Source organism: Dermacentor variabilis, chromosome 4 (assembly GCF_050947875.1).
Source record: "Dermacentor variabilis isolate Ectoservices chromosome 4, ASM5094787v1, whole genome shotgun sequence".
NCBI lineage: Eukaryota > Metazoa > Arthropoda > Arachnida > Ixodida > Ixodidae > Dermacentor > Dermacentor variabilis.
Window position 1 is genome coordinate 159,034,811 of NC_134571.1, and position 27,294 is coordinate 159,062,104.

The following is a 27,294-nucleotide window of genomic DNA, read 5'->3' on the forward strand; positions in this document are numbered from 1 at the left end:
TGTTCTAGACTTACCGTCTCACAAGTGTTGCGCATATTGAACATTCCGTGTACAGTGAGGCCGAAATGAACGTCATTGATTTCTTCTCTGCACATTCGTTGCTCCCAATACTTTATACAAAATGTGACATCCAGCACGTGCAAACGGTTGGAAAGCTGTGTTATGAAAAAGTGCAACGCAGCAACAAAAGAAAACTTGCTGTTGAATGCGCTTTTCCTTTAGATATGTTGCTGTTCCCATGATTCGTACATCATTGTGTAATTGTAGCGCCTGTCCCTCTTCACAATCACGCTCTCTCTGTAACTAGCGCAGTAATTAGTTATGGAGCGCGATCTAACTTCTACAATGCAGCATGGGCAAGAATGACCCTGCTTTGCCGGGAAACCTGTCCTAAAGGATTTCGTGAAGCAGTGTCTACATTATACGACCTAACTTGTGAAAGCGCTAATGAAATGATAATCTAAGCGGTTAAACGAAAAATTCCCATTTCTGTATGTGAACGCGCACCTATAGTAATCTAAAGTATTACTTCATTGCAGGCTACATAGCAATGATTTGTACACAGCAGCTGTTCTACGCGCCACTACATACCTGAACTTTTGCTTAACAGCACCGGTGTTGCCACTGTAGCTGCTGCGCTGTCACGGGCTGCAGTAGCAACACTTTCTTGAGCCATAGGAGTCTGTGTCTTGCGGCTTCTGATTTTGTAGCCGTGTTTCCTCGCAACCGTCCAGATCTCCTGAAGGAGTCGTTCCTTCTGCTCGTACTGTTTTTTGGTACCCGACCTAAAAGGTAACTTAGTCATGTCTTATACACGGGGGAAAACCAAGACTTGTGTGGCAAAAGCTCATGGTTCGCCTCTGCACGCCACTGAGTGGATGGGAAGCTGCGGATTGTAAATCCAATTAAATAATAAATTATTTGGTATAACTATTCGCAGCATATATTCTGTTTAATGCATTTGGTCTAACCGTATAAATTTTACCTTAGATTTAGGTGCACGTTAAAGAATCCCAGGTGGCCGAAATTTCCGGAGTGCTCCACTACGGCGTGCCTCATAATCAGAAAGTGTTTTGGCACGTAAAATCCGATAATTTATTTTCATGCCGCATGTATTCTCACGATTTTAACTACATGAAGCTTATCTCTGTGTTGTGCGCGCGTTCTGGTAAAGTTTTCTTTAACGTAAATGTTTCTCTTCTACACGCCACTTTATCGGATGCGTGCTCTAATGATAAGCCATTTCATGTCCCTGGAGTACATCAGCTTTAGTGCGGCTGCCGAAGTTTAACCCAGCCAAATGTATTCCAGCTCAAGATGCTTACCTTTAATTGTAGTCCAGTGGGCAAAAATACATCAACTAGAAATTCGCAATCAATCCGCTTCATTTATCGGCTAAACATGTGACTTGGAATTCACGTTTGCAGTCCTTACTTGGCATTGCAAACTTTCCTATGCAATCTCTGATTTTAGTTTGCGTGCTTGAATTACGAATAAATTCAGTTTTCTTTTTCAGGGGAGTCTGGTGTCCCTGTACTTTTGCTCACGGGTGTAAACATCATTTCACACGTTGACAACTATTAAGCAACAATCCTAAATTGTGCGCTTACTTGACGTATATACTTCAGTGCAATTTGGACAGCACAGTGCACAAATAGCAGAGGTAAAACGTTACGCGAAAATTTTTCTAATATGTTATGGGCAATCTTCCTTCTTTCCAATGATCTTCTTTATAGCACTCGGTTACACACCACCCTCGTTCCCTCCTTCACTGCGCACAAAATAGAAAAGCGACTATCATGCTCTTTAGGCAGAAAGCAAGTGGGTACGCGGGCAGGACATATCGCTTGCTTTCCCAAAACCCTCCGCTCATGCTCGCACTGCCACACATTTGGCCGGGGCGCACAACAAACCACGGCGCCGAGTAACTCGAGCCAGCGGCTCGGGCAGAGCACGGTGGTAAGAGCACAAATGAAAGCGCGCAAACAGCGCGGACAAACGTGAAACGCCTCGGTTAAGGCGCGCATGTAGACCAGTATCATCGGGGCGCAGGCGAGGGTCTTTAGACGCCGCGTTCGTCTGAGCGCGTCGGCCGCGTCCACCAGCGCGTCGAAACCTCGAACTAGACGATGTTCTCGCCAACGTGACGTCACGTGCGCGCGCGTTCGCGTTTCGTCTACCCCTTTAAATGCTGCTATATTTATTACTGATGCAATACACGAATCATACCAAGAAAAATAAAAACTGAGTACTCAGTTTCTCGGCTGGCACGGTCATGTGCGACCAACTGCGCCAAGCGGAGCTCCAGCCTTTTGCGCAAACAGCGCACGCTCAAGTCTTTCGAAAAAGCAAAGTTCATATTTTTGGTTATGCATTCCCACCTTGCAGGATCCTGGAAAGGGTTCTGCGTATTTACTTCGCGCAGCAAAGCCAAATCGTACCCTATGGAAAAGAACAGTCTTCCGCTGGTTGCCGTCGGCACAGCTATTTGGCAGAACTTTTGTCTCGCGCTCTCCCGACCAAATGAGAACCACGAGAGCAGCACTCAAAGCTCCCTGCGTACGTACGCGGCGGCCGCGTACGCATCGCTGGGAGTTCGTGTTGTGCTCTGCACATGCGCACTTTGCAGAACGTAGCGATTTTGCGTACGCAACGTACGCAGTACTAAAACTGTATAATATCTGTTCACTGTTTTCTGTGAATACCAAAAAAGCCGAATTTCTGGAAACAAAATTTGACCCTTAATTCGCTTCTTCTTGTCCAAACATATAAGTTGCATATAATTTTGCTTGTTAGTAATCAACACAATGTAGTCCGATGAAACAAAGAAACCTAGAAGCTGCTGCTCTACTACGGTGCCCGCCTGTTCGTAAGAGAGATTAAACAGATATGGCTTCTCGGCCGTCAGCAGTTGCACTTCACATTAGGACAAGTCCGGAGATATGTCGTGCGTTACTGGCTGCGTTTCTGGTCTGCGTCCCATATAGATGAAAGCAACAACGGACGCCACTTTTGCTGCGAGTGCTACGAACGATGCTATACAGAAGCGTCGATGGTAGAAGGCCGAGTATATAGGAATAGTTGTGAATAGTGTGTAATTTCGTAGATTTTTTATTTCGTAAAGTCGACTTACCTGATTGGCCATGTATAATTCTCGTACAACAAGCCCCCATCTTCCCGCATTGTTAACTCTCCTGTTGTTTTTCGCTGTGACTTCTTAATTTGCCTTCTATTCTTTGAAGTTCGTCAAACAGAATGATCATGTAGTCGACTTCCCCACCTTTCCTCTCCATACATTCTTTCTTGTATTTACGGCACTGAATTACGACACCTGACACCGATCGGCCGTGATGTTGAGGTCTAAATCTCACACTCCGCCGTAGGAGCCTTCGTCGTAGCCGCCTAACAGCCGTAGTATAAAAACACGTACGCATTCGTCTCGATTCCAAACACCTTGTCAACGGCCTTTGCTAGAGGTGATAAGCTCATACATAGCCTCCTGAAGTGCATCGGCGTGAGTGACTATTTATTATTACTCTTCTGTCACACTCCCACCTGCCTTGTTCACTCTCTTCCTTTTTTAACCTTGACAAGGCCTTAGTATTTTCAGAATATTTCGTGCACTTTTCGGGGTTCTCTTTGTTCGTATCAATGCATCTATGTTTGTGTGTAACCGTTTTCCCGCCTACCTCGGTTGCTGGGCAGTTTCTGGTCAAATTAGTACATCGGGCTGTTTTGCTGAGGAAACAGTGCCCGCAACCAACCGTTAGACCAACTTGGACCACTGAGTGTGTGGCAATAAGTACACATGGACCGCTGTTCAGTCAAACTCTTTGACGCCGAATCGGCGCAAGCGGTTCGTGCCCCTCAGTTTGTTGTGGTCGTCGATAACCCCTTTGATGCCGACTTGGGTGAATGGTTATGTGCGAGATGGCGCGTGCCATTTTTCAACAAACGTCTTGGACGCCGAATTGGCTAACTAGGCATTTACCACTGAGAATGGGTCGTTCAAGTACAAGGAAAAAGATCCTTTAATTTATGGGGTACTCGGGTATTGTGTATGCTCCGTTTTTTAATGAACCTCCTTCACGACAACTTTCGCGAGCTGCTCCCAGAGCGCAGGGGTCATTGCCGCTTTTCGATGAACGTGTCGCCATATTCGGTTACTGAGTATCTGCATTCTGTGGGCGCCGAATTTAGGTAACAATTATCAGGACTCCCAGGCACCGGCATGGATAAAGTCTCATCTGGGTACGCCACGTGCGGACTTGTCTGAAGCGCTACTCGCAAAACTGCATTGACCACGGGTTTGGTTCGCCGGACTAAGGCATGTTTTCATTAAAAGTGATGTTCTTTTCTTTCACACATTACAACGACCTAAATTTTCATTTTTTGCTACCTTCAGTACTTTGCGTGAATTTTTTTATTAGTTTGTAAAATTTTCTTATAGTTCTGCCATCTTTCGTTGTCCATGCTTATAGTGCATCGGTTTGACTTGTCACACATCACGTCTGTTGTATTGTGGGTTTGATGAGACCTCTTAAGCAGTCTTCGTCAGATGTATATTTTTTATCGTGGATTTCATATTTTGTTTCTGATAAAAGAACTAAGCTTTAGTTCAAAAATGACTTCTTTTTGCCACAACGTCAACCATTGGACGGGTGCCTCTACCAAGAATGTGCTCTTAACCCAGTATTCCCTCGAGCATCTTTTGAGACCGAAGCTGTATATGGACAAGGTTTCTTTTTTTTTTTTGTCCGCTTGTGTAGCACATGTTCGCGTAGAGCAAGACATATAGTCAACTACAGCCCTCAGACACGCCCGGCGTCGGGCAACGCTCGCCCCCGCGCCGAGAACGTCGGATTATACACGCTTGTGCGTGTATAATCCGACGCGTTTGTATTTCGACATTATGTGTGCGGCTCTTAACTGTGACGTCAACATCGCCAAGTGACGTTAGCAGCATTTGCGTGCTGGCCGTGCTATGAGTAGGACGCGTATTGTGCACACCGAGGAACAGTAGCTTGCCATCCAAGGTCGACCGCAGGAGCAGAAGCGGGAACGGTCGCGAATTCAATTCAATTCAATTCAATTTTATTTCCCAGAAACATCTGGACGGCTTCCTGGCTAAAAGCTGCTAGAGCAGCTTGACAAAAGGCGCCGGAAGCCGTTACAAGGCATAGCGGACAAGTCACATAAAAAAAACAGGTATAATCGCAAGCAATGGAATCAAACACGATTTCCGTTTAAGAAATCAGTTTTGCAAGATACGTCAAAGAACAGCAAATTAAGTATTGAAAGAAACAAACAAAGTTGAGAACAGGTAACGAAAAGACGCAAAGTTGAAGTTCATTCTCAAATAACAATTTCAAAATGCAATATACGCAATCAGTAGGCATGAAAACACAAAATGAAAAAAACAATATGTCTTACAACACGATGCATAAGCAATCGCAAACACTCTGTGCATAACAATACACAATAGGCCAAAAACACGATATCAAACCAAATGGTCATTCACAATACGCTGGATCTTTTATTTAGTTACAGTTGCACAACATATGTTCGAAGCTGCCTTCTACTATATCCAGCAGTATTTTGGTGCTTGTTAAGTGTTAGGGGAACATTGTGAGCAAGTGACTGAAGTTTGTAATTCGTACGAAAATGTGGTATTGCCCACATATCAGTGCAGCGCGTTTTAACAGTCGACGAGTAACGTTGTAACGACGCCAGAGAAGAGAGGTAATTAACGATTTTAGTTGATGAAAAATTAAACAACTGCAATAACCGAAATGCATACATTTTATCCGCGCGAACTAAATTATGCTCTAGAAATGCTTCTTTCGTGGTATCTGTGCGTTCAAGATTTGAAATTTGCCGTATAATTCTTTTTTGTATGGTGACTATCTTATTTATATTAGTTTTTGTTGTGGTAGCCCAAACCAGGTTGCAGTAGTTTATGTGTGAGTAAAACAGAGCGTAATAAATTTGAAGCTTTGCTTGTAGTGGAAGAATACTACGACAGCGCGATAGTACCCCTGTAACTGCAGATAACTTTCGACAAAGAAATGCGATGTGAGTATCCCATTTCAAAGTTGAAGAAAAATATATTCCTAGAGTTTTGTGGTCACTGACAATGGCAATAGGCTGGTGTTCATAACTAAGCTGATGGGACGAGGAAACCTTTTTGTTGTTTGCACAGAATATGATCGCCTTCGTTTTAGTTGCATGAATCCTGAGTCTATTCTTTTTTGCCCATAAAGACACCTTATTGAGAACTTCATTGCATTTCATAATTGTTTGATCTAAAGTAGAACCGGAGACAGTAAAAGTGGTATCATCAGCGTATATCATAAATTTAATTTCGGTGTCTATCAGGACAATGTCATTAATATAAATATTAAATAAAAGTGGACCCAGTACGCTACCCTGAGGCACTCCGTGCGTGACGGGTAAAAAAGATGATTTGTTATTGTTAATAAAAACACATTGCTGTCGGTCACGCAGGTATGACTCATGCAAGGCCAAAGGTTTCCCGCGAATCCCGTATTGTGTAAGCTTTGTCGTAAGAACGTCGAGGTCAATGGAATCAAAAGCCTTACTAAAATCCAAAAAAAGACCTACTGTATATAATTGTTGTTCAATGTTTCCCAGCATGGTTTCCTTTAAGGATAATAACGCTATAATTCTGTAGATCTTCCCGTTCGGAAGCCAAATTGAGAATCTGTTATTACATTTTTTATGTCGAAGAATTTCGTTAATCGTGAAAATATGATTTTTTCCGACCCCTTAGAAAAAAACAGATAGAACAGAGATTGGTCTGTAATTCGATGCATTGTTTTTGTCTCCCCCCTTGTATATTACTGATACTCTAGCCTTTTCCATGGCATCAGGAAAAGTTCCACTCTCCATCGCTAAGTTAAAGATGTAAGTAAGTGGGGAAGTGATGAACGGCAAAACATGCTTGACGGGTTCAACTTGGATGTTGTCGATATCTAGAGCCTTACTATTTCGCAATATCATGAACGTGCTGTGGATTTCATGTTCGTTAGTTGGTTCGAGAAATATACTGTCAACAAGATTGCTATATTGTGTGCCGATGTCTGGTGGGCCATTATCGGCTACGTTTACATTAACAAAGTGAGTATTAAAATAGTCTGCAAGCTCTTTGCCTTTAAGTTCACGGTGGCCTACAGTTAACGTTTTGATAGAAGGCATACTGGTATTACGACCGAGAACATCATTTACTGTCTTCCAAGCAACATCAGGGCGTTGCCGAGTAATATGTCGAAAAATGTGTTGATAATTGTTTATCTTGGATCGCCGCAACTCTGTGTTAAGCTGATTTCTAAATCTCTTAAATTGTTTGAGCGTTTTTTCTGAACGCGTCCGCAAAAAAGAATAATAGAGGCGATTTTTATTTTTTATCATGTTTATATGTTCTTGAGTCACCCAAGGCTTCCATATCTTTTTAGATACCTTCATCGCTATGAGCGGGAAATGTCGTTTGTAAATGCGCACAGAAGCCTGCAGGAATTCTGTGTACGCATCATTTACATTGGTTTTATGAAACACAGATGACCAATCATGGTTCATGACGTCTTGTTTAAATGATACGAGCCTGTCCTGTGTAACTCGCTGAACAATCAAAGGCTCAGATCTGGCATCCCTTTCCGCGGAACGAGAGGAGTAAATAAGGAAGACTGGGCAATGATCGCTTAAATCTGATGCGGTAGGAAGCCGCTGATGCCCACCACGAGTTGGTCGACGGGCGTGCACCGTCACGTAACCGCCGTCCTTCCGACGAAGGACAGCACGGTGCCCGTGAAGGTTGCCTTCGCAAGGAGAAACGGGAATGAGCATTGTTGTGCCGAAAGGAGACCACCGACGACGAGGGGGCCGCGAACGTCAAGGGTACGCGCCATGCTGGTCGTTACATCAAATACCGCGATGAGGATAGCTTCGGCTTTCAATGTATTTACTTATTTACACATCGAAACGTGATAACTAAGCGTCATCGGTCGTGTATAGAGTTGACATTTGATAAAAATCTTTCCAACATTGTCGCGGAGCCCATGACCGTGTAACATAGTGACCATCAAGTGATCATCACTGTATTAATAAAATAAAACAAAAGTCACAGCCCTTACACTCTCTTAGGATAATTAGCGAAACTGTGCATGCGGGCCACTTAACGGCGAACTACTCCTCCGCTGTGGGTCGGCCCGCATCGCAGTATCTTCGGTATCGGCGAAACTACGGAGAGTGCTTAACGCCTGTATCACCTTCCCCGTGAGTTGAACCTGCCCTCCAATAGCTTAGGGACGGGCCAACGTTTGGGCAATGCTTCACGCCTGCTTCGCCTCCGCCGCGGGCGGCCGGGTACCGCGCTATGATGCGGATCGGCCCACTTATGGTGAGTGCTTCACGCCTGCTTCACCTCTGCCGGGGGTCGGTCCGGTGTTGCTTGTCTTCGGGATGGGCCCACGTATGCAAAGTGCTTCATGGCTGCTTCACCTCCACTTCAAGTAGGCCCGCTAGTGCACAAGCTTCGGGATTAGCCAACGTATGGGGAATGCTTGAGGCCTGCATCACTCCCCCACGGGTCGGCCCATTATTGCACTATCTTGGGGATCCGCCCATGTCTGGGAAGTACATCGCGCCTGCTTCACCTCCGCCACGGGTAGGCCCGGTGTTGCATATAACTTCGAGATTAGTCCACGTATGGGGAGTGCTTCATGCCTGCTTCACTTCGGCCGAGGGTAGGCCTGGTATTGCGCTACTTTGAGGATCGGGCTACGTATGGGCAGTGCTTGACGCCTACTTCACCTCCGCTGAGGGCTGGACCGATGTTGCGTTATCTTTGAGATCAGCCCACGTATGAGGAGTTCTTCATACCTGTTTCACCTCCGCCGCGCTTCTGATCGGTATTGCAGGATCTTAGGGCTAGGCCCACGCATGGGGACTGCCTCACCATTGCTTCACCTTCGCCGCGGATCGTCTCGGCATTGTGAAAACTTCGGAATCGGCCCACGTACGGACACTGCTTGACGCCTGCTTGACCTCTGCCGCGGGTCACCCCGCAACTTTACTATCTTCGGGACCACTCCACGTGCATTACGCCTGCATCACCTCCGCCGTGGGTGGGCCCGGTGTCGCTTTGTCTTCGGGATGGGCCCGCGTAGGCAGAGTGCTTGATGTTCCCACCACCTCCGCCGCGCAATTTTCTGGACCGGCCCACATATGGGGAATGCTTAACTTCTACATGGCCTCCGCCTCGGGTCCACCCGGTGTTGCAATATCCTTGGGATCGGCCCACGTATGGGGAGGGCTTGACGCCTGCATCACCTCCGCTGTGGGTTCGCCTGGTGGTGGAGTATCTTCGGGATCGGCCCACGTATGCGGAATGCTTCATGCCTGCTGAAGCTCCGCCACCGGGCCGCCTAGTACTGCACTATCTTCATAATGTTTCCTTGTAAACGTTTCAGAGGTGCATCAGGCACGCAAAGCTGATTCTGTGCGCATTTAGTGGTACGCTGCAAAATCGTGCAGTCACCTCCACATCACAACTTCAGCATTCTTAAGCTTCTTTCTTCATGCGCTTCTCGAAGTAAAAATTGTAACAATAATAAGTAGACGACGTCACCACAGTAGGGGTGACGACAACAATGCGACAAGAATTAGACGACTATGATTTTGTTGATTATGGCGGGGATGGAGCAACGATGTTTATGGGAGGGCGATGGCATGAAATTGAGGCCGTGACAACTGCCACACAAATGCAGTGGCACATACCCAACAGAAGATGGCTTTGGGAACTGTCAGCTGCACTGAATCGCAGCAGCCGCAATTCCAAAGCAAATATTTCTAAAAACACCGAGTTTCCACATCGCAATTTAATCTTCCCAAGCAATATCGCTTACGCTAGCGTTAAGAAACTTCTTCCTCAGGAGTAGGCACTACTCGAGGTCTTCCCATAGTTGTAGCTGCAATGGAATGTGTGGAACCCATAATCCAAGACACCGTATATTGGGCACAAGGCGCACCACTAGAGATGCGCGCGCTGCAATCGTTTTTACAAATGGTTGGGTTGGTCCAACTATTGACGTGCTGTCGGCACTTCTTGCTGGCTCCAGAAGTGGCTGCAGCCACGCACTCCTACTATCGCGTTCCAATCTTTCCAATCGCTCGGCGCTGCTCGTTGGTCGGAAACCGCCGGCATAACATTTATATCTTTCGCGGCAGGGTGGAATCATTTGTAGATAAATTCGATGCCCATCTGGGTCGATCGTCGAAAATGCATTGTTTGACAACCGTATAAGTTTCAGGTATAATATGACATTCGCACCGGCCGAAAGGGTTATCTCTGAGTCCTTTGCCCCTGTTGATGCCGTGTTTATTTCCCGCTAGGTCACGTGGCCCCATTTCTTGCGAAGGCCGACAACGACGGCGCCGAGTCCGCAAAACAACTTAGCTGTAAAAGAAGGTTAAGAGTTTGTATGAAAAATGCTAGAATGAAAAACATGCTTGGCACACCTGGTCAAATCAAGTCGTCTAGCTGATTTACCGTTTCAAAGTGAAGCAAATATATCATCATCATCATCGTTAGTATCGTAAAGCGCCTAGAGTTGCGCGCCGAGACGTGGCCCGCCACCGCACGCCTCGCCGCCACCCGCAATTCTAGCTGTGCCGTCGCCCCCTCCGATGTTTCCTGCGGGCGAGATCGGCACGCAATTTAAATGGGAATAAAGATTTAGTTTTGAGATCAATCCAGCTTCGCTTGAGATTTTGTGTTGTCTTGTTTAATTCTTTTGCCTCTATTATGCATAGAAACATGTCAAACAGGGAAGCAATGAATAACAGAGGGGAAACAAAAGTAACCCTGCTCTCCATACGTCGGCGTGTGCGTGTTGTCAGAAGTCAGCGCAACGTGGGCTCCCGAAATTTCTCGTCCAAAAGCGCAATATGGCGCAACGAGAAGTTACGTACAGCTGCCTCAAAAAGGCGGTATCACGGCTTGAGGGTTATAGGTAGTTTATTTTCTTTTAAAATCGGCGATACGTCAGATAACGGCATAAGCGCGAGAGATGCAAATTGCAGCAACATAGAAATTACTGGCCACGATGTGTTTAGCATGCCGGTTCCAAGGTTTCCCATTACTCGGGCCGCTGCATTTGGAGGAGCTTTTGTACATTTCTTAGTGATACCTGTATTTCTACTAATCCACAATTTCTTCACTCAACCTGCTGACGACGACTTAACCAATTGATAAAATTTGTATTCTACTGCATCGTAACATGTCTCAGCTGAAAAGAGAAAAAAATGACCACCTTCTGCACAAAAATTCAATATTTTAATTGTTTTTTCAGGGAAAAAGGACGTTACCAGAAAAGTTACACAGGAAAAGGTGGACCAGTTTTCATAACAGTTGATTTCACTTTTTGCCCAGTCGGGAAGATTCGTTATAAAATGTCCTGATTGGTTGACAGCTTAAGAGCTGAACACATGAACAGTGGCCCACAGATGAGGTCTGGTTCTGTACGTTAAGCATATTGTATAAACACAATCTCATTCAGAACAAGTGAAAGCAAGGTAAACATATCTAAAGTGTGGCACGGGCGGCAGCGCTGGCATAGCAATTCTAGACGAGTTCACTGACTCTTTGCAGAATGGGAAAAAATACCTTGTATAAACCAAGGCACAAAAAAAAACAATTGCAACTATGACGCAACAGCAAGGCCCCGCCTATTCGAGGAGAAAAAAAGGTACAAACACACTCAACACGGACGCTTATACATATGTATGCAAATTTCTTTTTTAAATATGTCAGCTGAAAAGCAGAGAACGCAGAATACGTTTTGTATTTCTCTCATTTTCAACATCTCTGTGTGCGGCCCTATCAGCGCTTACTATGAAAAGGCCAGAATTTCAACCAGTTTAGTAAAGAAGTTTGCAGCGAAACGGTTTTTTAAATTTGAAGTTTCGATTTCCACGCCGTCGCCGCCGACTTGCAACGACCACTACGCCCGTGTCGGTCTATATTGACATAGCGCCCACCTACAATTGAGCCCATTGTCATGCGATGGCACGTATGGCTTAGTGTCGATGCCTGCCAGCATTGGATCACAACTGCGTTGTATTACACCAGATGTTACGTCATGTAACAGATGCATGCTACGTGTAGCCGAACTTGGTTAACACAAACGGGTTTGGTGACTGCTTGCCGCCGCCACGTATCAAACAGGATGCAGATAAATCATGAGTAGCATCTTATTGTGCCACGGATCAAGAGATCTGAAGTGTGCGCTGCGTAGTCTTGATATCTTCGGTACACGTTATGGCACCGACTCGCGAGGTACCAATCACTGCTGAAGAAGCGAATCGTAGAAGCTACGCACGCGGATGAAACCAAGGAACGTCGGGGTCAGCAGTCCGATGTCCAGACAGCAGGACGAGCCGCCGCTCGCCATCGAAGCCGGGTGGACAGTTGAGATCGTTCTTGTCAGAACGAGACGAAGACACTTCAGTTCGAAGAGGTTCTAGTTCTTGCTACCGAAAATTGAGACCCCGCGGACGCTCCTCCAGCTAACGCTGTGATTGGGCTTTCTATGCCTAGCAGTGATGTGACTTTTTAAATTCGGAACTTTTATAGTTCCCTTATATTACATACAATCCTAAGTATCACTGTGTGTTGGCTTCCTATTCACCACCATACATATGTGTTGTCAGAGAAAGCACGATGGAACACAGACAAAAGAATGCATATATATATATATATATATATATATATATATATATATATATATATATATATATATATATATGGATGTGCTGTTCAAACGTGGTGGAAAAAACAACTACATCTTCTAAGCAGACTAAACACGAGTTCCACTTGAGGTCAGATAAAACTGTGTCCATCATGCGTTAAAATGTGGCCGGAGCGGAATACAATCCAAAATGGAGGACCTTAAATTGATAGAGACCGTCGGGTGTTATAAACGCCGTTTTTTCCTGGTCCCGTTCGTCAACTTCAATTTGCCAGTACCCACTACGCAGATCCATTGAAGAAAAGTAACGGGCATGTGGCAGGCGATCCAAGGAGTCGTCAATTCGAGGAAGTGGGTAAACGTCTTTTTTCGTGACCTTGTTCAGTTTGCGATAATCGACACATAATCGTAGTGAACCGTCATTCTTTTTAACTAATACAACAGGTGAAGCCCAAGGACTTGTCGATGGTTGAATGACATCATCGTCGAGCATTTGTTTAACTTGATGACCAATAGCATCCTGTTCTCTTTGCGACACGCGATAAGCGTGTTGGCGAACAGGTTGGACGGTCGGTTCTGTGATGATTCTGTGTTTAATTAAAGGAGTCTGTTTGACCTTCGACGTGGTGGCGAAACAGTCGCTAAATGACGATAGCAGAGTGAGGAGCCTCTCCTTCTCGTTTTGGTCTAGCTGTGGGTTGACGTTGATGTGACTGGTCAAGTCCACATCGCTGGGTTCCGGAATCGAGATTGTCGTTACCGAAGCACAGGCGTTGCACTCGGCCACCGTTTCAAAGTAGGCCATGGTGGTATGCCTCGCGAAGTGCTTGTATTCGCCACTGAAGTTGGTAACTAGAATCGTGGTTTGCCTATGTTGGAGCTCTACGAGACCTCGTGCGACACCGACTTCGCGATCCAGCAATATGGTGAGGCTACCTTCGGCAATGCCTATTCCTTATTCTTGGAGGCATTCAACGAGGACGAAGATGCTACTTCGAGGCGGTAACGTCACGCAGTCATCGACCACGCGTAAAGCCGCGCGGTGATGTTCATCCTCCACACTCGAGTCCGAAGAAACATAGTTAAAAAAAGTCACGAACTCACGAAGGTTAATGATCGCCCCATATTCCTGGAGAAAACTCATGCCCAGTATAACTAGCCGAGAACACTTGGGCAGCACAAGGAAAGACGCTACGAAAGTCGAAGTAGAAATTGCAAGTCTGGTGGTGCATCGTCCAATGGGTGACACGAGGTGTCCTCCGGCCGTAATCAGATGTGGGCCATCCCACGCTGTCAGCACCTTGCGTAGCCGAATGGCCAGTGAGGCACTCATAACCGAGTAGTCAGCTCCCGTATCTACAAGTGCAGTTACCGGATAAACGTCGATTGAAGCAGTAATAGCAGCAGAAGTTCTTTTTGCAGTTTCGAATGAAGGCGTCAGCGGTGCGTCGCGAGGGCATAGCGTCGGCGGAGGATATTTGACGGTTCGTATGACAGCGGCCTCACCCCCAGAGGTCGCCGTTTTCAGTTTCCCCGGCGCGGGCTTCCACCGTTGACTCCAGCGGAATCAAAGGCAGGTCGAGCACGGTTTGGTGACGCGTACCGACGTGGTGAAGGCGACCGCGACTGTCTTCGCTGCTGGGCAGGAGGAAGCCGCTTACTTTCTAAGTATTGCTCGATTTTGTGCGGGCGTTCGCCATAGCGCGGGCAACGGGCTTCCGGATGGTATCCCCGCAGACCAATCCGTCGGTACTGGCAGTCACGATACATGTGACCAGACTCCCCGCAGTGATAGCACAACGGACTTGTCGGGGGCGCGTCATACTGTAGATTTGCGCGGACCAGGATGACAGGGTGCTTGCGGATTCGTGCGGTGGATCGGACTTGGGGAGCGTCGAGAAATCCCAGCAGGCAGCTGCGAAAAACGGCCCGTCGACGGCGCGCAAGCCCGAAGAGCATCCGCGTACGAGAACGTGGGAGGTTCGGGTCGTGTTGGTGGCGAGGGATGAACCACTTTGCCGATTTCTTCCCGAATGACATCCGTAAGAACCGCGGCACTGGGAGGTGCCGGAGCCGATGCATAGGACTTCTGCAGTTCTTCTGGAACAATTTGTCGTATTAGCTCGGTAAGGGACTCCCTGTCATCATTTGCAGGTACGAGAGCATGCAGCAGTCATGGTGGTCTGGCGTTCATACTGCGAGAGCCGCTGCCGAAGCATACGTTCCATGACTGTTGCCTCACGAATGAACTGAGAGACTGTTGTAGGAGGATTGCGCACGAGGCCCGCGAAAAGCTGTTCCTTTACGCCTCGCATTAACAGACGCACCTTCTTGTCTTCTGGCATTAGTGGATCGGCCCGACGGAACAATCGCGGGATGTCTTCGACGAACATGGCGACGGTTTCGTTTGTCATTTGGAACCTCGAAGACAGTGCCTGTTCGGCTCTTTCTTTCCTTTCAGGAGTGCGGAAGGCTTCGCAAAGCAGTCGGTAAAACTCCTGCCAGCTGGTAAATGAGGCTTCGTGGTTCTCGTACCATACTCTCGCCGCGTCTAAAAGGGAAAAGTAGACGTTCTTCAAGTTACGGCGACCATCCCAGTCGTTAAAGGCGGCGACCCGGTCGAAATGGTCCAACCAGTCTTCAACGTCCTCAAAGGCGTCGCCATGGAACGGGTTAGGCGTGCGAGGCGGGTTGAGAATGCACGGTACGGCAGCATTTGGGATCCCCTCGGTTTGGCTTGCGGTAATTGTTGACATCTTCCTCACGGAGCTTGCCAGGAGGCTGTATTGCGGTGGAAGACCTTGGAGGCGACGGCTGCTTCGACAGATTTCTGCCGTCCCCGAGGTACTGGCGTCGGTAGCTTCTGGTTGAGGGCCCGTAGGCATATGATGGATGTGTACCCCGCACCTCCACCAGTTTGTCACGAGAGGAAAAGCCAGTCAGTCAGTTCTAAGCGAACGGCCGTTTACAGTTCGTTTCTGCAGCAGCTACCACGCACACTTCTTCTTCCTCGACTTCTAGCGTAACTAGTGGGTGTCAATATATATATATATATATATATATATATATATATATATATATATATATATATATATATATGTATAGTCATATTATAAGCAGCCAACAAACACTGACACCAAGGACAACATTGGGGAAATTACTTGTGCTTGATAAACGAAATAAAAAAACGATCAATTAATGGAAATTAATGTGGATGAAAAACAATTTGCCGCTGGTGGAAACCGAACCCACAACCTTCGCATTTCGCGTGCGATGCTCTACCAATTGAGCTACCACGGCGCTGTTTTCCCATCCACTTTCTTGGGTATTTATGTGTCCTAGTAGAACCCTGGGAGTGTTAGCCAGCGTCACCACTCACAGACCTTGGCGGCGGACGTGGAACGTCCTTTGTGCCGCAGGCGTCACGAGAACGTGAACTTTTTGGGTGAAGGCAGCTGGTCAATAAACCCACATATGCTACCTGAAGGCATCAATGTTGCCGGATTCGAGACCCTCGTTATGTAGTCAATGAGAAGAAAGGGGTTAACCTAGGGGCCCGATTTTTATTAGTCATATCATAAGAAGCCAACAAACACTGACACCAAGGACAACATAGGAGAAATTAATTGAGCTTGATAAACGAAATAAAGAAACGATAAATTAATGGAAATAAATGTGGATGAAAAAACTTGCCGCAGGTGGAAACAGAACCCATAACCTTCGCATTTCGCGGCAAGTTGTTCTTTCATCCACTATAATTTCCATTTATTCATCTGGCTGCACACGCTAACGTCTTCTTCCTCTTCTGCTCGCCCGGCTCATGCCGTAGCAATCCCCGGTTGCCAGACGAAGCCCGCTGGGCAAGTCCAAATCACTCGGAAAGCGCAGGGTGAAACCGCTTAAGACGGGCAACATGTACTAACTGGGTCCGGCTAGACCGACGACCAGCGGACGTCAAGTGTGCCACCACGTACGTCAAGTCACTCAAGCGATCTACAATGACGAATGGGCCCGTGTACTGGGGTAAAAACTTTTCGCATAAGCCACGTTTACGTTCCGGAGTCCACAACCACACAAAGTCTCCTTTAGCCTACGAGACAGACTGGTGTCGGCTGTCATAGCGCTCTTTCGATCGGTGTTGCGATGCCACAGTACGAAGGCGAGCGATACGCCGGGCTTCTTCGGCAAGACAAAGCGTCTTGGCAACAGAGTACTCGCTGTGAAAGTCAAACGGTAGTATAGTGTCAATGCAGCTTAGCGGTGAACGTGCGTAAAGGAGATAAAAAGGACTGTAATCGGTCGTCTCATGCTTTGCAGTATTATAAGCATAGGTGATGAAGGGGAGTACGTCATCCCAGTCCTTGTGATCGGAAGATACGTACATGGCCAGCATGTTAGTTAGAGTTCTGTTCGTACGTTCTACAAGCCCATTTGTCTGAGGGTGATAAGGCGTTGAATGACGGAACTGTGAACTGCACAGACGAAGCAGTTCTTCTACGGCGTCCGCAACAAACTGACGACCGCGATCGCTAATGATGACACGGGGGGGACCATGTCGAAGAATAATGAATCGAAGCAAAAACGTTGCAACGGACACAGCTGTTGAAGATGGTACGGCCGCCGTTTCCGCGTAACGGGTCAGATGGTCGACACATACGATCACCCATCGGTTGTCGTTAGATGATCGGGGAAATGGGCCCAGAAGATCGATACCCACTTGTTCAAATGGCAGGCGAGGCGGCGGCAGAGGTTGGAGAAGACCTGGCGGAGCGGTCATAGGGCGTTTGTAGCGTTGACATTGTTCACAACTGGCGACGTAGTGCTTGACTGTGTCCCGCATTTTGGGCCAGTAAAAACGCTCCTGAGTCCGGTTCAAAGTTCTGATGAATCCTAGATGGCCAGAGGTCACATCGTCGTGCATGGCTCTCAGTATGTCCGTTCGCAGACTCTGCGGCACCACCAGAAGGAAGCGTGCGCCTTTAGCTGAATAATTGGTCTTGTAAAGCAGGCCGTCGCGGACACAAAATCGGCCAGTGGCTCCAGGACGCGATGCGGCTACAAATAGAGGTTCCAAACTAATATCATTTTCCTGCTCTGCTTTGAAAGTCGTCGCGTCTGGGAATGTAGAAGAAATGGGAGCAAAACAGTTATCAAAATTGTCGGCGTCACACTCCGTCGTCGTCAGCGGAAGGCGGGAGAGACAGTCCGCATCTGCGTGGCGACGCCCGGACTTGTAGAAAATAACGAAGTCGTACTCCTGCAGTCGAAGAGCCCAACGTGCCAGTCGTCCACTCGGGTCACGGAGATTCACCAACCAGCATAACGCGTGGTGGTCAGTAACGATAGTGAACGGGCGTCCGTAGATATAGGGCCGAAATTTGTGGACAGCGAAAACAGCTGCCAAGCATTCTTGCTCGGTCACAGTGTAATTGCGTTCCGCCTTAGTCAAAGAGCGACTAGCATAAGCCACAACGTGTTCAGCTCCGTCTTGACGTTGCACTAGTACGGCACCGATGCCGATGCCACTGGCATCAGCGTGCACTTCCGTAGGTGCGGATGCATCGAAGTGACGCAATACGGTCCCTGACGTTAGTAGAAATTTTAGCTGGCGGAACGCGTCGTCGCAAGCCGATGTCCAGTTGAAGGGGACGGTTTTTTGGAGAAGACATGTTAGGGGGTACACCACGTCGGCGAACCTTGGGATGAAGCGCCGAAAATACGAGCACAGGCCCAAGAAACTCCTCAACTCCCGCACTGACTTCGGTGCTTCGAAGGAGCTGACTGCCTCAATCTTCCGTGGATCTGGCCTCACACCGTTTTTGTCGACCAGATGCCCAAGTACTAACGTCTCAGTTTCCCCGAAACGACATTTCTTGGAATTTAGGATCAAGCCGGCTTGTTTGACACAATCCAGAACAAGACTGAGACGGCTGTTATGTTCACTCAATGTGCTGCCAAAAATCACCACATCATCGAGGTAGCACAAACAAATTTCCCATTTAAGTCCTCGGAGGATAGTATCCATGAATCGTTCGAATGTTGCTGGCGCGTTACAAAGGCCGAACGGCATAACGTTAAATTCATAAAGACCATCTGGTGTCACGAAGGCCGTTTTCTCCTTATCGTCTGGGTGCATGGGTATCTGCCAATACCCTGATCGCAAATCCAGTGATGAAAAGTAGGCAGCGGAATGTAAACAATCGATGACATCATCAATTCTAGGAAGTGGATACACATCCTTTTTGGTGACTGCATTCAGTATCCTGTAATCAACGCAAAACCGCCACGATCCATCCTTCTTCTTGACTAAGATTACTGGTGCTGCCCACGGACTAGAGGACTCTTGAACAACACTTTTCCGCAGCATGTCTTTCACCTGTTCAGCAATAACTGTCCTCTCTGTTGCAGAAACGCGGTAAGGCTTTTGCCGAATGGGATGCGCAGATCCGGTGTCAATTCTGTGGCGAGCACGAGAACGAGGGAGTGAAGCCTGCTTGTCGCCTTGTGCGAAATCGAATACAGAAAGATGTGCCCACAAAACTTCCGCGAGAACGCGGCGCTCATGTGAGGGCAGCGCCTTGTTGATCATCCATAGGATCTGCTCTTCAGAAGTGCTTTGGTGAGGATCGCTAGTACGAGACTGCTCCTCCTCGCTTAGAACTGTAATGGAGCTGTAAGTAATCTCGTCAAATTCAGCGAGCTTCATATCACGCGGAAGAACAGCAGGGACGCAAGAACAATTGAAAGCCCACAAATTTGAGACGCCATTCACTACTCTCACGACAGAGCGTGGTACGAGTACATCTTTCTTTGCGCAGCTCGACGTAAGTGGCTGGACTTGCGCGTCAAACGATGAAAGGTCGGCAGCAGCGAAGTTGACAGGGATACGTGACAGCGACCAAGGTGGTACCAACAAATCTTTCGAAACAACACAATAGTTTTTCACTGGTAAGGATGTGTCGGCAAGGGTGGCGAGAAGCGCGCTATTCAAAGTAATTTCGCCTGTGCCACAGTTAACGGATGCACCACAATCCTGAAGAAAGTCAATCCCGAGAATCACGTCGTGAGTGCACCGCGGTAGTACGAGAAATTCTGTTATAAGATCTTCTGCTCCGAACAAAACACTTGCAACACAAATACCAAGGGGAACTAGGCACTCTCCACTGACACCACGAAACGTCACACCACCATTCCACGGGAACATAACTTTCCGACCCAGCCTCTCTTTGAATGTCACACTCATGACGGAAACGGTAGCACCAGTATCAACTAATGCTGTTGCAGGTATACTATCAATTAACACACGCACTTTGTTCTTCACCATCATAATAGGCAGAGGAGTATTTCGCAGAGACGCAGACTGTCCGGCGACCTTACCTCCATCGGTCGCGCCGGCTAGTTTCCCGACGGCGGTGGTGACGCAGCACGTCGCCGTGGTGACGGTGAACGGCGTTGGCGACTGGTTGGGGGCGTCAGGCTACGGTCTGAAGCTGGCGAGCCACTCCTTCTACTATATTGACGGAAGGTATTCCGGGGTGGCGCGCCTGTGGTGGTTGCACTATCAGGGTCTGTCGGCCAACGGTCGTCATAACTGTCACGTTCAAAAGTAGGCCAAGTTGGTGGTGGGCCATATCTTGTCTGTCGGCGCCGGCGACAAAAACGAGCAATGTGTCCCGAGGCGCCACAGCTGTAACACACAGGCGATGCGCGACCGACGTTGTAAACCTCGGGGTCAATCCTGGGACGCTGCGAATAATAAATGCGACCTTCCGAATTCCGATTCGTGGTGGTAGCTGCACGAGTTCGTTGATCGTGCGTCACGTCGTCGGGAAAGGTACGTCGGTGCTGTCGCAGCTGATCTACTCGACACTCTGCAACGCCTGGCATGGCGGACAATGCGGACACAGCAGATGCATGTTCTTGAGGTTGGTTGGGAACCCACCCAAGCTGGTCGACATCCGCCCCTTTGGTGTGTCTTTTAAGTTCTTCGCGAACAATTTGCCTTATAGTTGCCGCAAGGTCTAGTTGAAAACTGTAGTTGTCATTGTCTTCAACGCTTGCCACCGTTGTCACATTTGCTAACCTGCCGAACTTAGGCGTGATACGGCGCAGCTTCAAGGCCTCAAATGTGCGGCAATGCTTGATGAGGTCGGCGACCGAGGCGAGACTCTCCTTTCCGATTAAATAATTGTACACATCCTCGGCTATGCCTTTAAGAAGGTGTCCAACCTTGTCCTCTTCGGACATTCGAGGATTGACCGTTCTGCAAAGCTTCAGGATTGCCTCAATGTACGTAGTACAGGTCTCACCTGGGACTTGAGCGCGCTGAAGCAATGTCTGCTCCGCCCGCTTCCTTTTCGTGGTGGAATCGCCGAAGCACTCAGTAAGGTGAGTAACGAAGCTGTCCCACGTTGTGCAGATATCTTCATGGTTCTCGAACCACACTAGCGCAGTGTCTGTGAGGAACAGAACCACATTGTCGAGCTGAGCCGTGGAGTTCCAGCCGTTGTACTTGCTCACACGCTTGTAGTGGGTGAGCCATTCCTCCACGTCCTCGCCGAATTTGCCTGAGAAAGGGCGGGGCTCCATCTGATGCATCCAGGCGCCGGTTGTTCGAACTGGAGCTGCCAGAGAAGGCTGTTGGTCACCGCTGTGGGACATCGGGATCTCAAGTGGTATTGGGGGCAGTTGAGCGAGGCGTCGGCTCCGGCGTGGTGCTTGCTGCAGCAGCTCCGTCGTCTTGGTCGAAGTACCCCGCACCTCCACCACAAAACTGTTACGGTTAATGTTAAACCGGCTTTATTTAAGGGACGAGATTGATGGTGAAGTCAAGATGGCGTCCCGAGGCTGCACACGCTAACGTCTTCTTCCTCTTCTGCTCGCCCGGCTCATGCCGTAGCAATATATATATATATATATATATAGATATATATATACGGGGTTCCCCAGCTAAGTTTAAGCAGTGTTTAAACTTATGCCAAATGGTACGTTGCTGGGTATAGTATGCAGTGAGTCACTCAATTTTTTGTATTCTGCCTTATTGTGAAGTTAGTCGAGTCATTGTAGAGCGCTGTACATAACAGTTATGCATAATACATAATACACTGTGCATAATGTATTAGTGTTTTCCGGCCTATTGCATATCTCCGTGAAATAGAAAAAAATATATCACGTGAGGTGCGCCGTGACTGCATCTCTGTCAAACGTTTTTTGTCAACACGAACATAGCATCTAGCAGACTCTGCTGCCTCACAAACGGCAACAGGGCAGTGACGCAAGCGTTGGCTGTGTGATTTATGCCCCCGACATGCTTCCCTCGCAGGGGTTCATGATAGCGACAAGCAGGCACAGCTGATCGCGAGGCAAACATTTACCTTTTTTTGCGCATAACTTCGCTCTTAGGAGCCTGTTCCTGCGTTGAGCGTTGGCGTCGGCGTAACCGAGTGAACGAGCACAGCGAAGGATGAAAGAGCGAACGCGAAGCGAAGCGGGGCATGAAGGACGACGATAGAGAAGAAAGTGCGAGGAAAGCGAAGGAGGAAGGTATGGTGAAAGCGTGCGAAGCGTAGTGCCGAGAAAAGCGGGCTCTGCGGAGACGACCGCTAGGCGATAATGCCAGAGTAGCGTCCCATCGTCTATTCACAGATGACCTGCAAAAAACCATTTCACCGATACCGTTTATAGAAATAAAGCTCGGCTTTAGCGGAGGTCTATCTGCGCGGCTGCTGAGAATCGCGCCCGCGCGTCACCCCGGCGCTGCCTCGCGATTTCACGATTAGCCAGGTGGTCGCGCGACAGTTCGCTCCGTTCGCAGTTTGCCGCACAGAAGAGATTGCCGGCGACAGCCAATATAGCTCGAAATGAAAACATGTATCGCCTTTTCATAGTGCCGCAATCGACGGTGAATTCTTCACTCCAAAAAGAAACGGTACAACCTGGGCCAAATCCGAAGGCGGCACAAGTCTCGCAGCGGCTTCGTAAGGTTCTGCTACGAGGGAAAGACTAAGTAATGAGAGCTGCCTCCGAAGGTGGGGGTGCAGTTTAATACAACATCCGAAAGCGTCAGCGGCCGCAAGGCAAGAATGGAAAGAACGGAAACTCTCCCGCTCATGACGCAAGGAAGACAGTCATGCATTCTAGTTGCCGAATGGAAGCTAGAGTTCACATAAATGCTCCAGGTCGTGCTATGTGGGGTGTGTCGTATACGTGCCAGTCCTGTGAAAGAAGCGTAATGCGGGCGACCGCCTTTATAACTGAATGCTTGCGCCTCCGGAATCCTTCGTTATACAGGTCACATCATTGCAAAGGTCGCACAGCGAACAGCTCACCCAAGAACAAGGACAGAGTTTTTCCAGCGTTATACAGGTCATCCCGATTCAGAGATGTCCGTTGTTGAAGGGCTCGACTGTACTTCACGTCGGCATGAGGGAAGCATGCCTATGGTTTGAGCATCGTAGTGCTATGTCGGTGAGGTCACGAGTTCCGTATAGAAAAGTGTGTCGAGCCGCTGACGCGGAGTGCTATTGTAGCCGAATGGCAGACGCACAAGCCTTTGTGTTATCGCTCGCATCCACTGCGGTAGCTCTGGTAATTTTTGTAGTCTTGTGATAAACGCATCCTCAATGCGCTCTTCAGCTAAAGATCAGGCTTGTCTTCTTGATACGCTTTGGTCTTAGCGAAAGATTATTGGCTCTTTATTTGCTACGCACAGCCCATAAAGAGTACAAATGCGATGATGAGTGTCATATTTGGGGCATTTCGAGAGGCGAAAAAAACATTTACGTCGTTTCTCATTTGCAAGAAGAATCTCATTACGTGAATGTCACCGGACAATTGTGATGTTATGATAGTTTCAGTGACGCAAGTTCACGTCAAAAACTAGTTTTTGAAGAGCGCTAGATGGCCGTGGGACCCTGGGCACATACCCCGTGGCCCACACCCAGCGACCCCTAAGGATATATAATCCATGTGCCAAATGTCACTACAGCGACATTCCGCGTTACGTGCCTCGTGTTCACGGTTCTTCGCAAGACGATCAGCCACCCTGCAGCAATAGCGCCCTCGTAGATCTATGATACTTTGCATTTCACGATCGGTGCTTCGCACTTTTCACCTCGTTCATGCTAATCTGCAAGTTCCGACAGTGGCTTAATGCGTTGTGCTCTTTTGCGTGACGAACTCTGGCATCGTCGCAAATTTCCTCAGCTTGACACATGGTTTGGTCTTACCGATCTTTGATTGGATGAGCTCGTGAGAGAGCGAGTACTCACTCTACAGTCCCTCTGTTACATGTCCCTCTGTTACACGTGGCGTGTCTTACTGAATACGAGAGCACGCAGTTCGAAGGTTGTGATATGAATGGTTATGGCTTCCGTCTCGGAGCGTATATATAATAAGCGGAGGAGGGGGAAGGGAGGACAAGGTAAAGGTATGAAATAATAAACGCAATCGCCGTCCGCGCTTGCGAGGCAGTCTGATAGCGGCTGGCGTTACTTTACAACAACCTCTAGCTCCAAAAAGCGATCGCAGCCCTAAAGGAAGACTTTGTGATTTTGGAACAAAGCAGGACAGGTATCATTTCATCAGTAAAGTTTGCCTTTGTGCAGTTCTAATAAGTATTTGTAATATAATGACGTCTTCCTTTACCGTCACGTCTGCGCGTCGAGCACGACGACTTAACCACTAACTTTACCTAATGACGTTGACGGAACGCTTGCAGTTGTTGAACACCATGGCAACCGCCGTATAAAATATACCGCTCCTCGAAGTGGTATCAGTAACAAAAAAGCAGGAAGGAGTACTGAGTAGGAATGGCAGCTGCGTGATATTCCACATCCGTGGTCTCCGTTGCCGAGAAAATCCGCTGCCTCTCCATGCCGAGAGAAATGAGCCAAACCACTTTGTGGCGATCGACCGGAAGCTAAAAGGCAAACGCGTAAATCTCGAAGGCCTGCTTGCGACGGTCTCCGGGAATAGCAGCATGACCAAGCAAATGCAGAAAACGAGGGGGTGGTTGAAGCCCCAGCACAATTTTTGCGTTGAAATAGAAGATTTCCCTGGAACCTTTCATGGTCAAGCGAATCCTATTCACAAATATGCCGTATTTAGGTGCTCCCAAACAAATAACACGGACATGTCACATGCCGGTAAGAATTCTCTTCGTCGCTAGCACACACTTGTTCTTGACTTCGTGGCTATTTATAAGAAACGCGGCTCTGCAACTACAGTATACCTAATTTAGTTATAATGTGATTAGTATTCATTGAAACTTGACCAATTTTAGCATATGTATTTTGGACCGTATCCGACTTCTACTGCACCAAATTGGGCCAGTGTATGGACCATGATTTTACGTTTAGAGTGTTCGGGTGATGGACTTTAGGTTAGAAGAATCGCAACCAGCTATCGATCATGTGGGAATGCGATTAGCATTGGTGCAGAACTTCACCATGCATGCGGGATATATGTCGTATCTAACCTATTTCACGCCAACTTGGGTCCCTCTGTATGGATCACTATGTATGTGCTGCTTTATAGAACAAAAAAAAACGGGTTGCATTCATCCTTTAGTCATGGTTGGTGACTTTAGTACTATTAGCAATCTACGTTATGTTTTTGAGAAATTGCTCGTTTGTTTCATATAACAATTAGCGTAAAAATGTGGTGCATAGTCAAGGACCCATACTCATGCACCCAAATTGGCAAAGGGTAGGTTTATTAAAGACTGGCACGCACCCAGTGAGAAATGCACTTTGACCCTGGTTGGCGCTGCACAGGTTTATTGAAGCAGCACCACGTACTCTGTTTCATACCCTGTCACCCAAGTTGCTCCTACCGTTCATTTCATACCTAGTTCATTCAACAGAGCAACATGGCATTCCACTCATTTGATCAAGAACTACCCAGTGCCCCAAGTTGCCGGGGAAGAGGTTAGGCGAATGTAAAAACATTCCACAAACTGGGTGAAGTTTTCAAAGAACGCTAACAGCATTATATCCTTTTCTCCAGTGTTGCGTGGCATCCAGCCAGCGTCAGTCAAATTAAGGCATCTTGTCTGCACACATTTTCAGACACGTGCTACGATTGGACTTCACAGTGGTGCCACAATACGGCGCAGCATATCAAGAGGGAAGTACAATAGATTAGTGGGGCAGCAGAGCACAGCTCGCATATTAAGCATTTTGGCGGTGGAGATACGGTGCGTCACTACGTTGCTTGAATTAAACCCCAATTAACATGTAATATTGTTATGCTAGGGATGGTTTCTACGAGACATTTTTCTGGCGGTAATATAGTATGTGCTTTGCAAACGTGTTTACCTTGTATTAAAGGACAGCCTCTATGGCACAGTGAAATATTGGCTAATCAAGTCACCAAATGATACGATACGTTTCACCTTGTCTGTTCCAATCAGGTATTCATTGTACTGGCGATAACAGGTAAAGGTTCCAACAAGTAACATTTCTCCATTATTCTGCCAATATGTACAGTAGCTGTTAAACATCGCCTCATGCTGAAGGCGTCACCAAAAACAATTCACCCTGTTTTCTTCATTTTCTATTCTTTTAATGATGGCCTTTTTAGCACAATATCATGTGACTTACGATGTCCCGCTTGAAAGCAAAGCGCTCAGTTTGCTGAAAACGTGAGCGCGACTTCTAGTGTAGCATTGATTACCTCAGCATAGGATAGCGCCTAGTAGTACGAATATATAAGCCCATTCATACGAATAGCAACACGAAGTAAAGATTTAACACATAATGTTTGTGGCTGCTATAACGCTGCTCATGATATGAATTTGCCAAAAAACAAGTTTCCGTATATTCAGTTCCTGCAAAATCTCAATAGATTCTGTTTTCCCTTAATTTTTGTTTACGCAGATTATTTTTCAGGCACATATTCAAGTGTATTTTCAATCATGCTGCTCCAATCGATTGTGCCTTCTTGTTGTAAGAAATTCTAGCAAAAACTATCCAAGACGATCACGCCATTCGCAATGGGTTACTTGGGTATTCTGCTAGGGGCTGACTTCCATGCCATCTCTTCATAATGAAACCTTATACGTACATAAGTAGACAAACGACTTGGTAATGTCGATCCTAAGCAAAAGGCAAGTTAGTACCACGACATAGCATATCTTATTATGAAAACACCCCAGCACCCAAAATATCTGAAGTTCATTTCCCTATATGTCGTTGTGTTAAGCAAAACATGTTACGATTAAATTTTAATACTAAATATGTACAGAACCTTGGTGATGCGGTTAAGGAGGCTGTTCACCGCCCAGGCGCAAAACCATTTACTAGTTCCATTCGAACAAGGTGTCAATGAACCCTTCCACTCGGGTCGTTCCTACTAAACAACATTTAAACAAGAAAGCTGTGTGACTTTTCTGTTTTAGCCATTATATTGAAACGCGTCAAGGTGGCTTAAGTTCTGCGGCGATGGTGTTGGACGCGACAATACTTTTCAAAATGTTATCGCTCGGCGCAAGACGCAAGCTCATGTATTGGAACACTCTCGGATG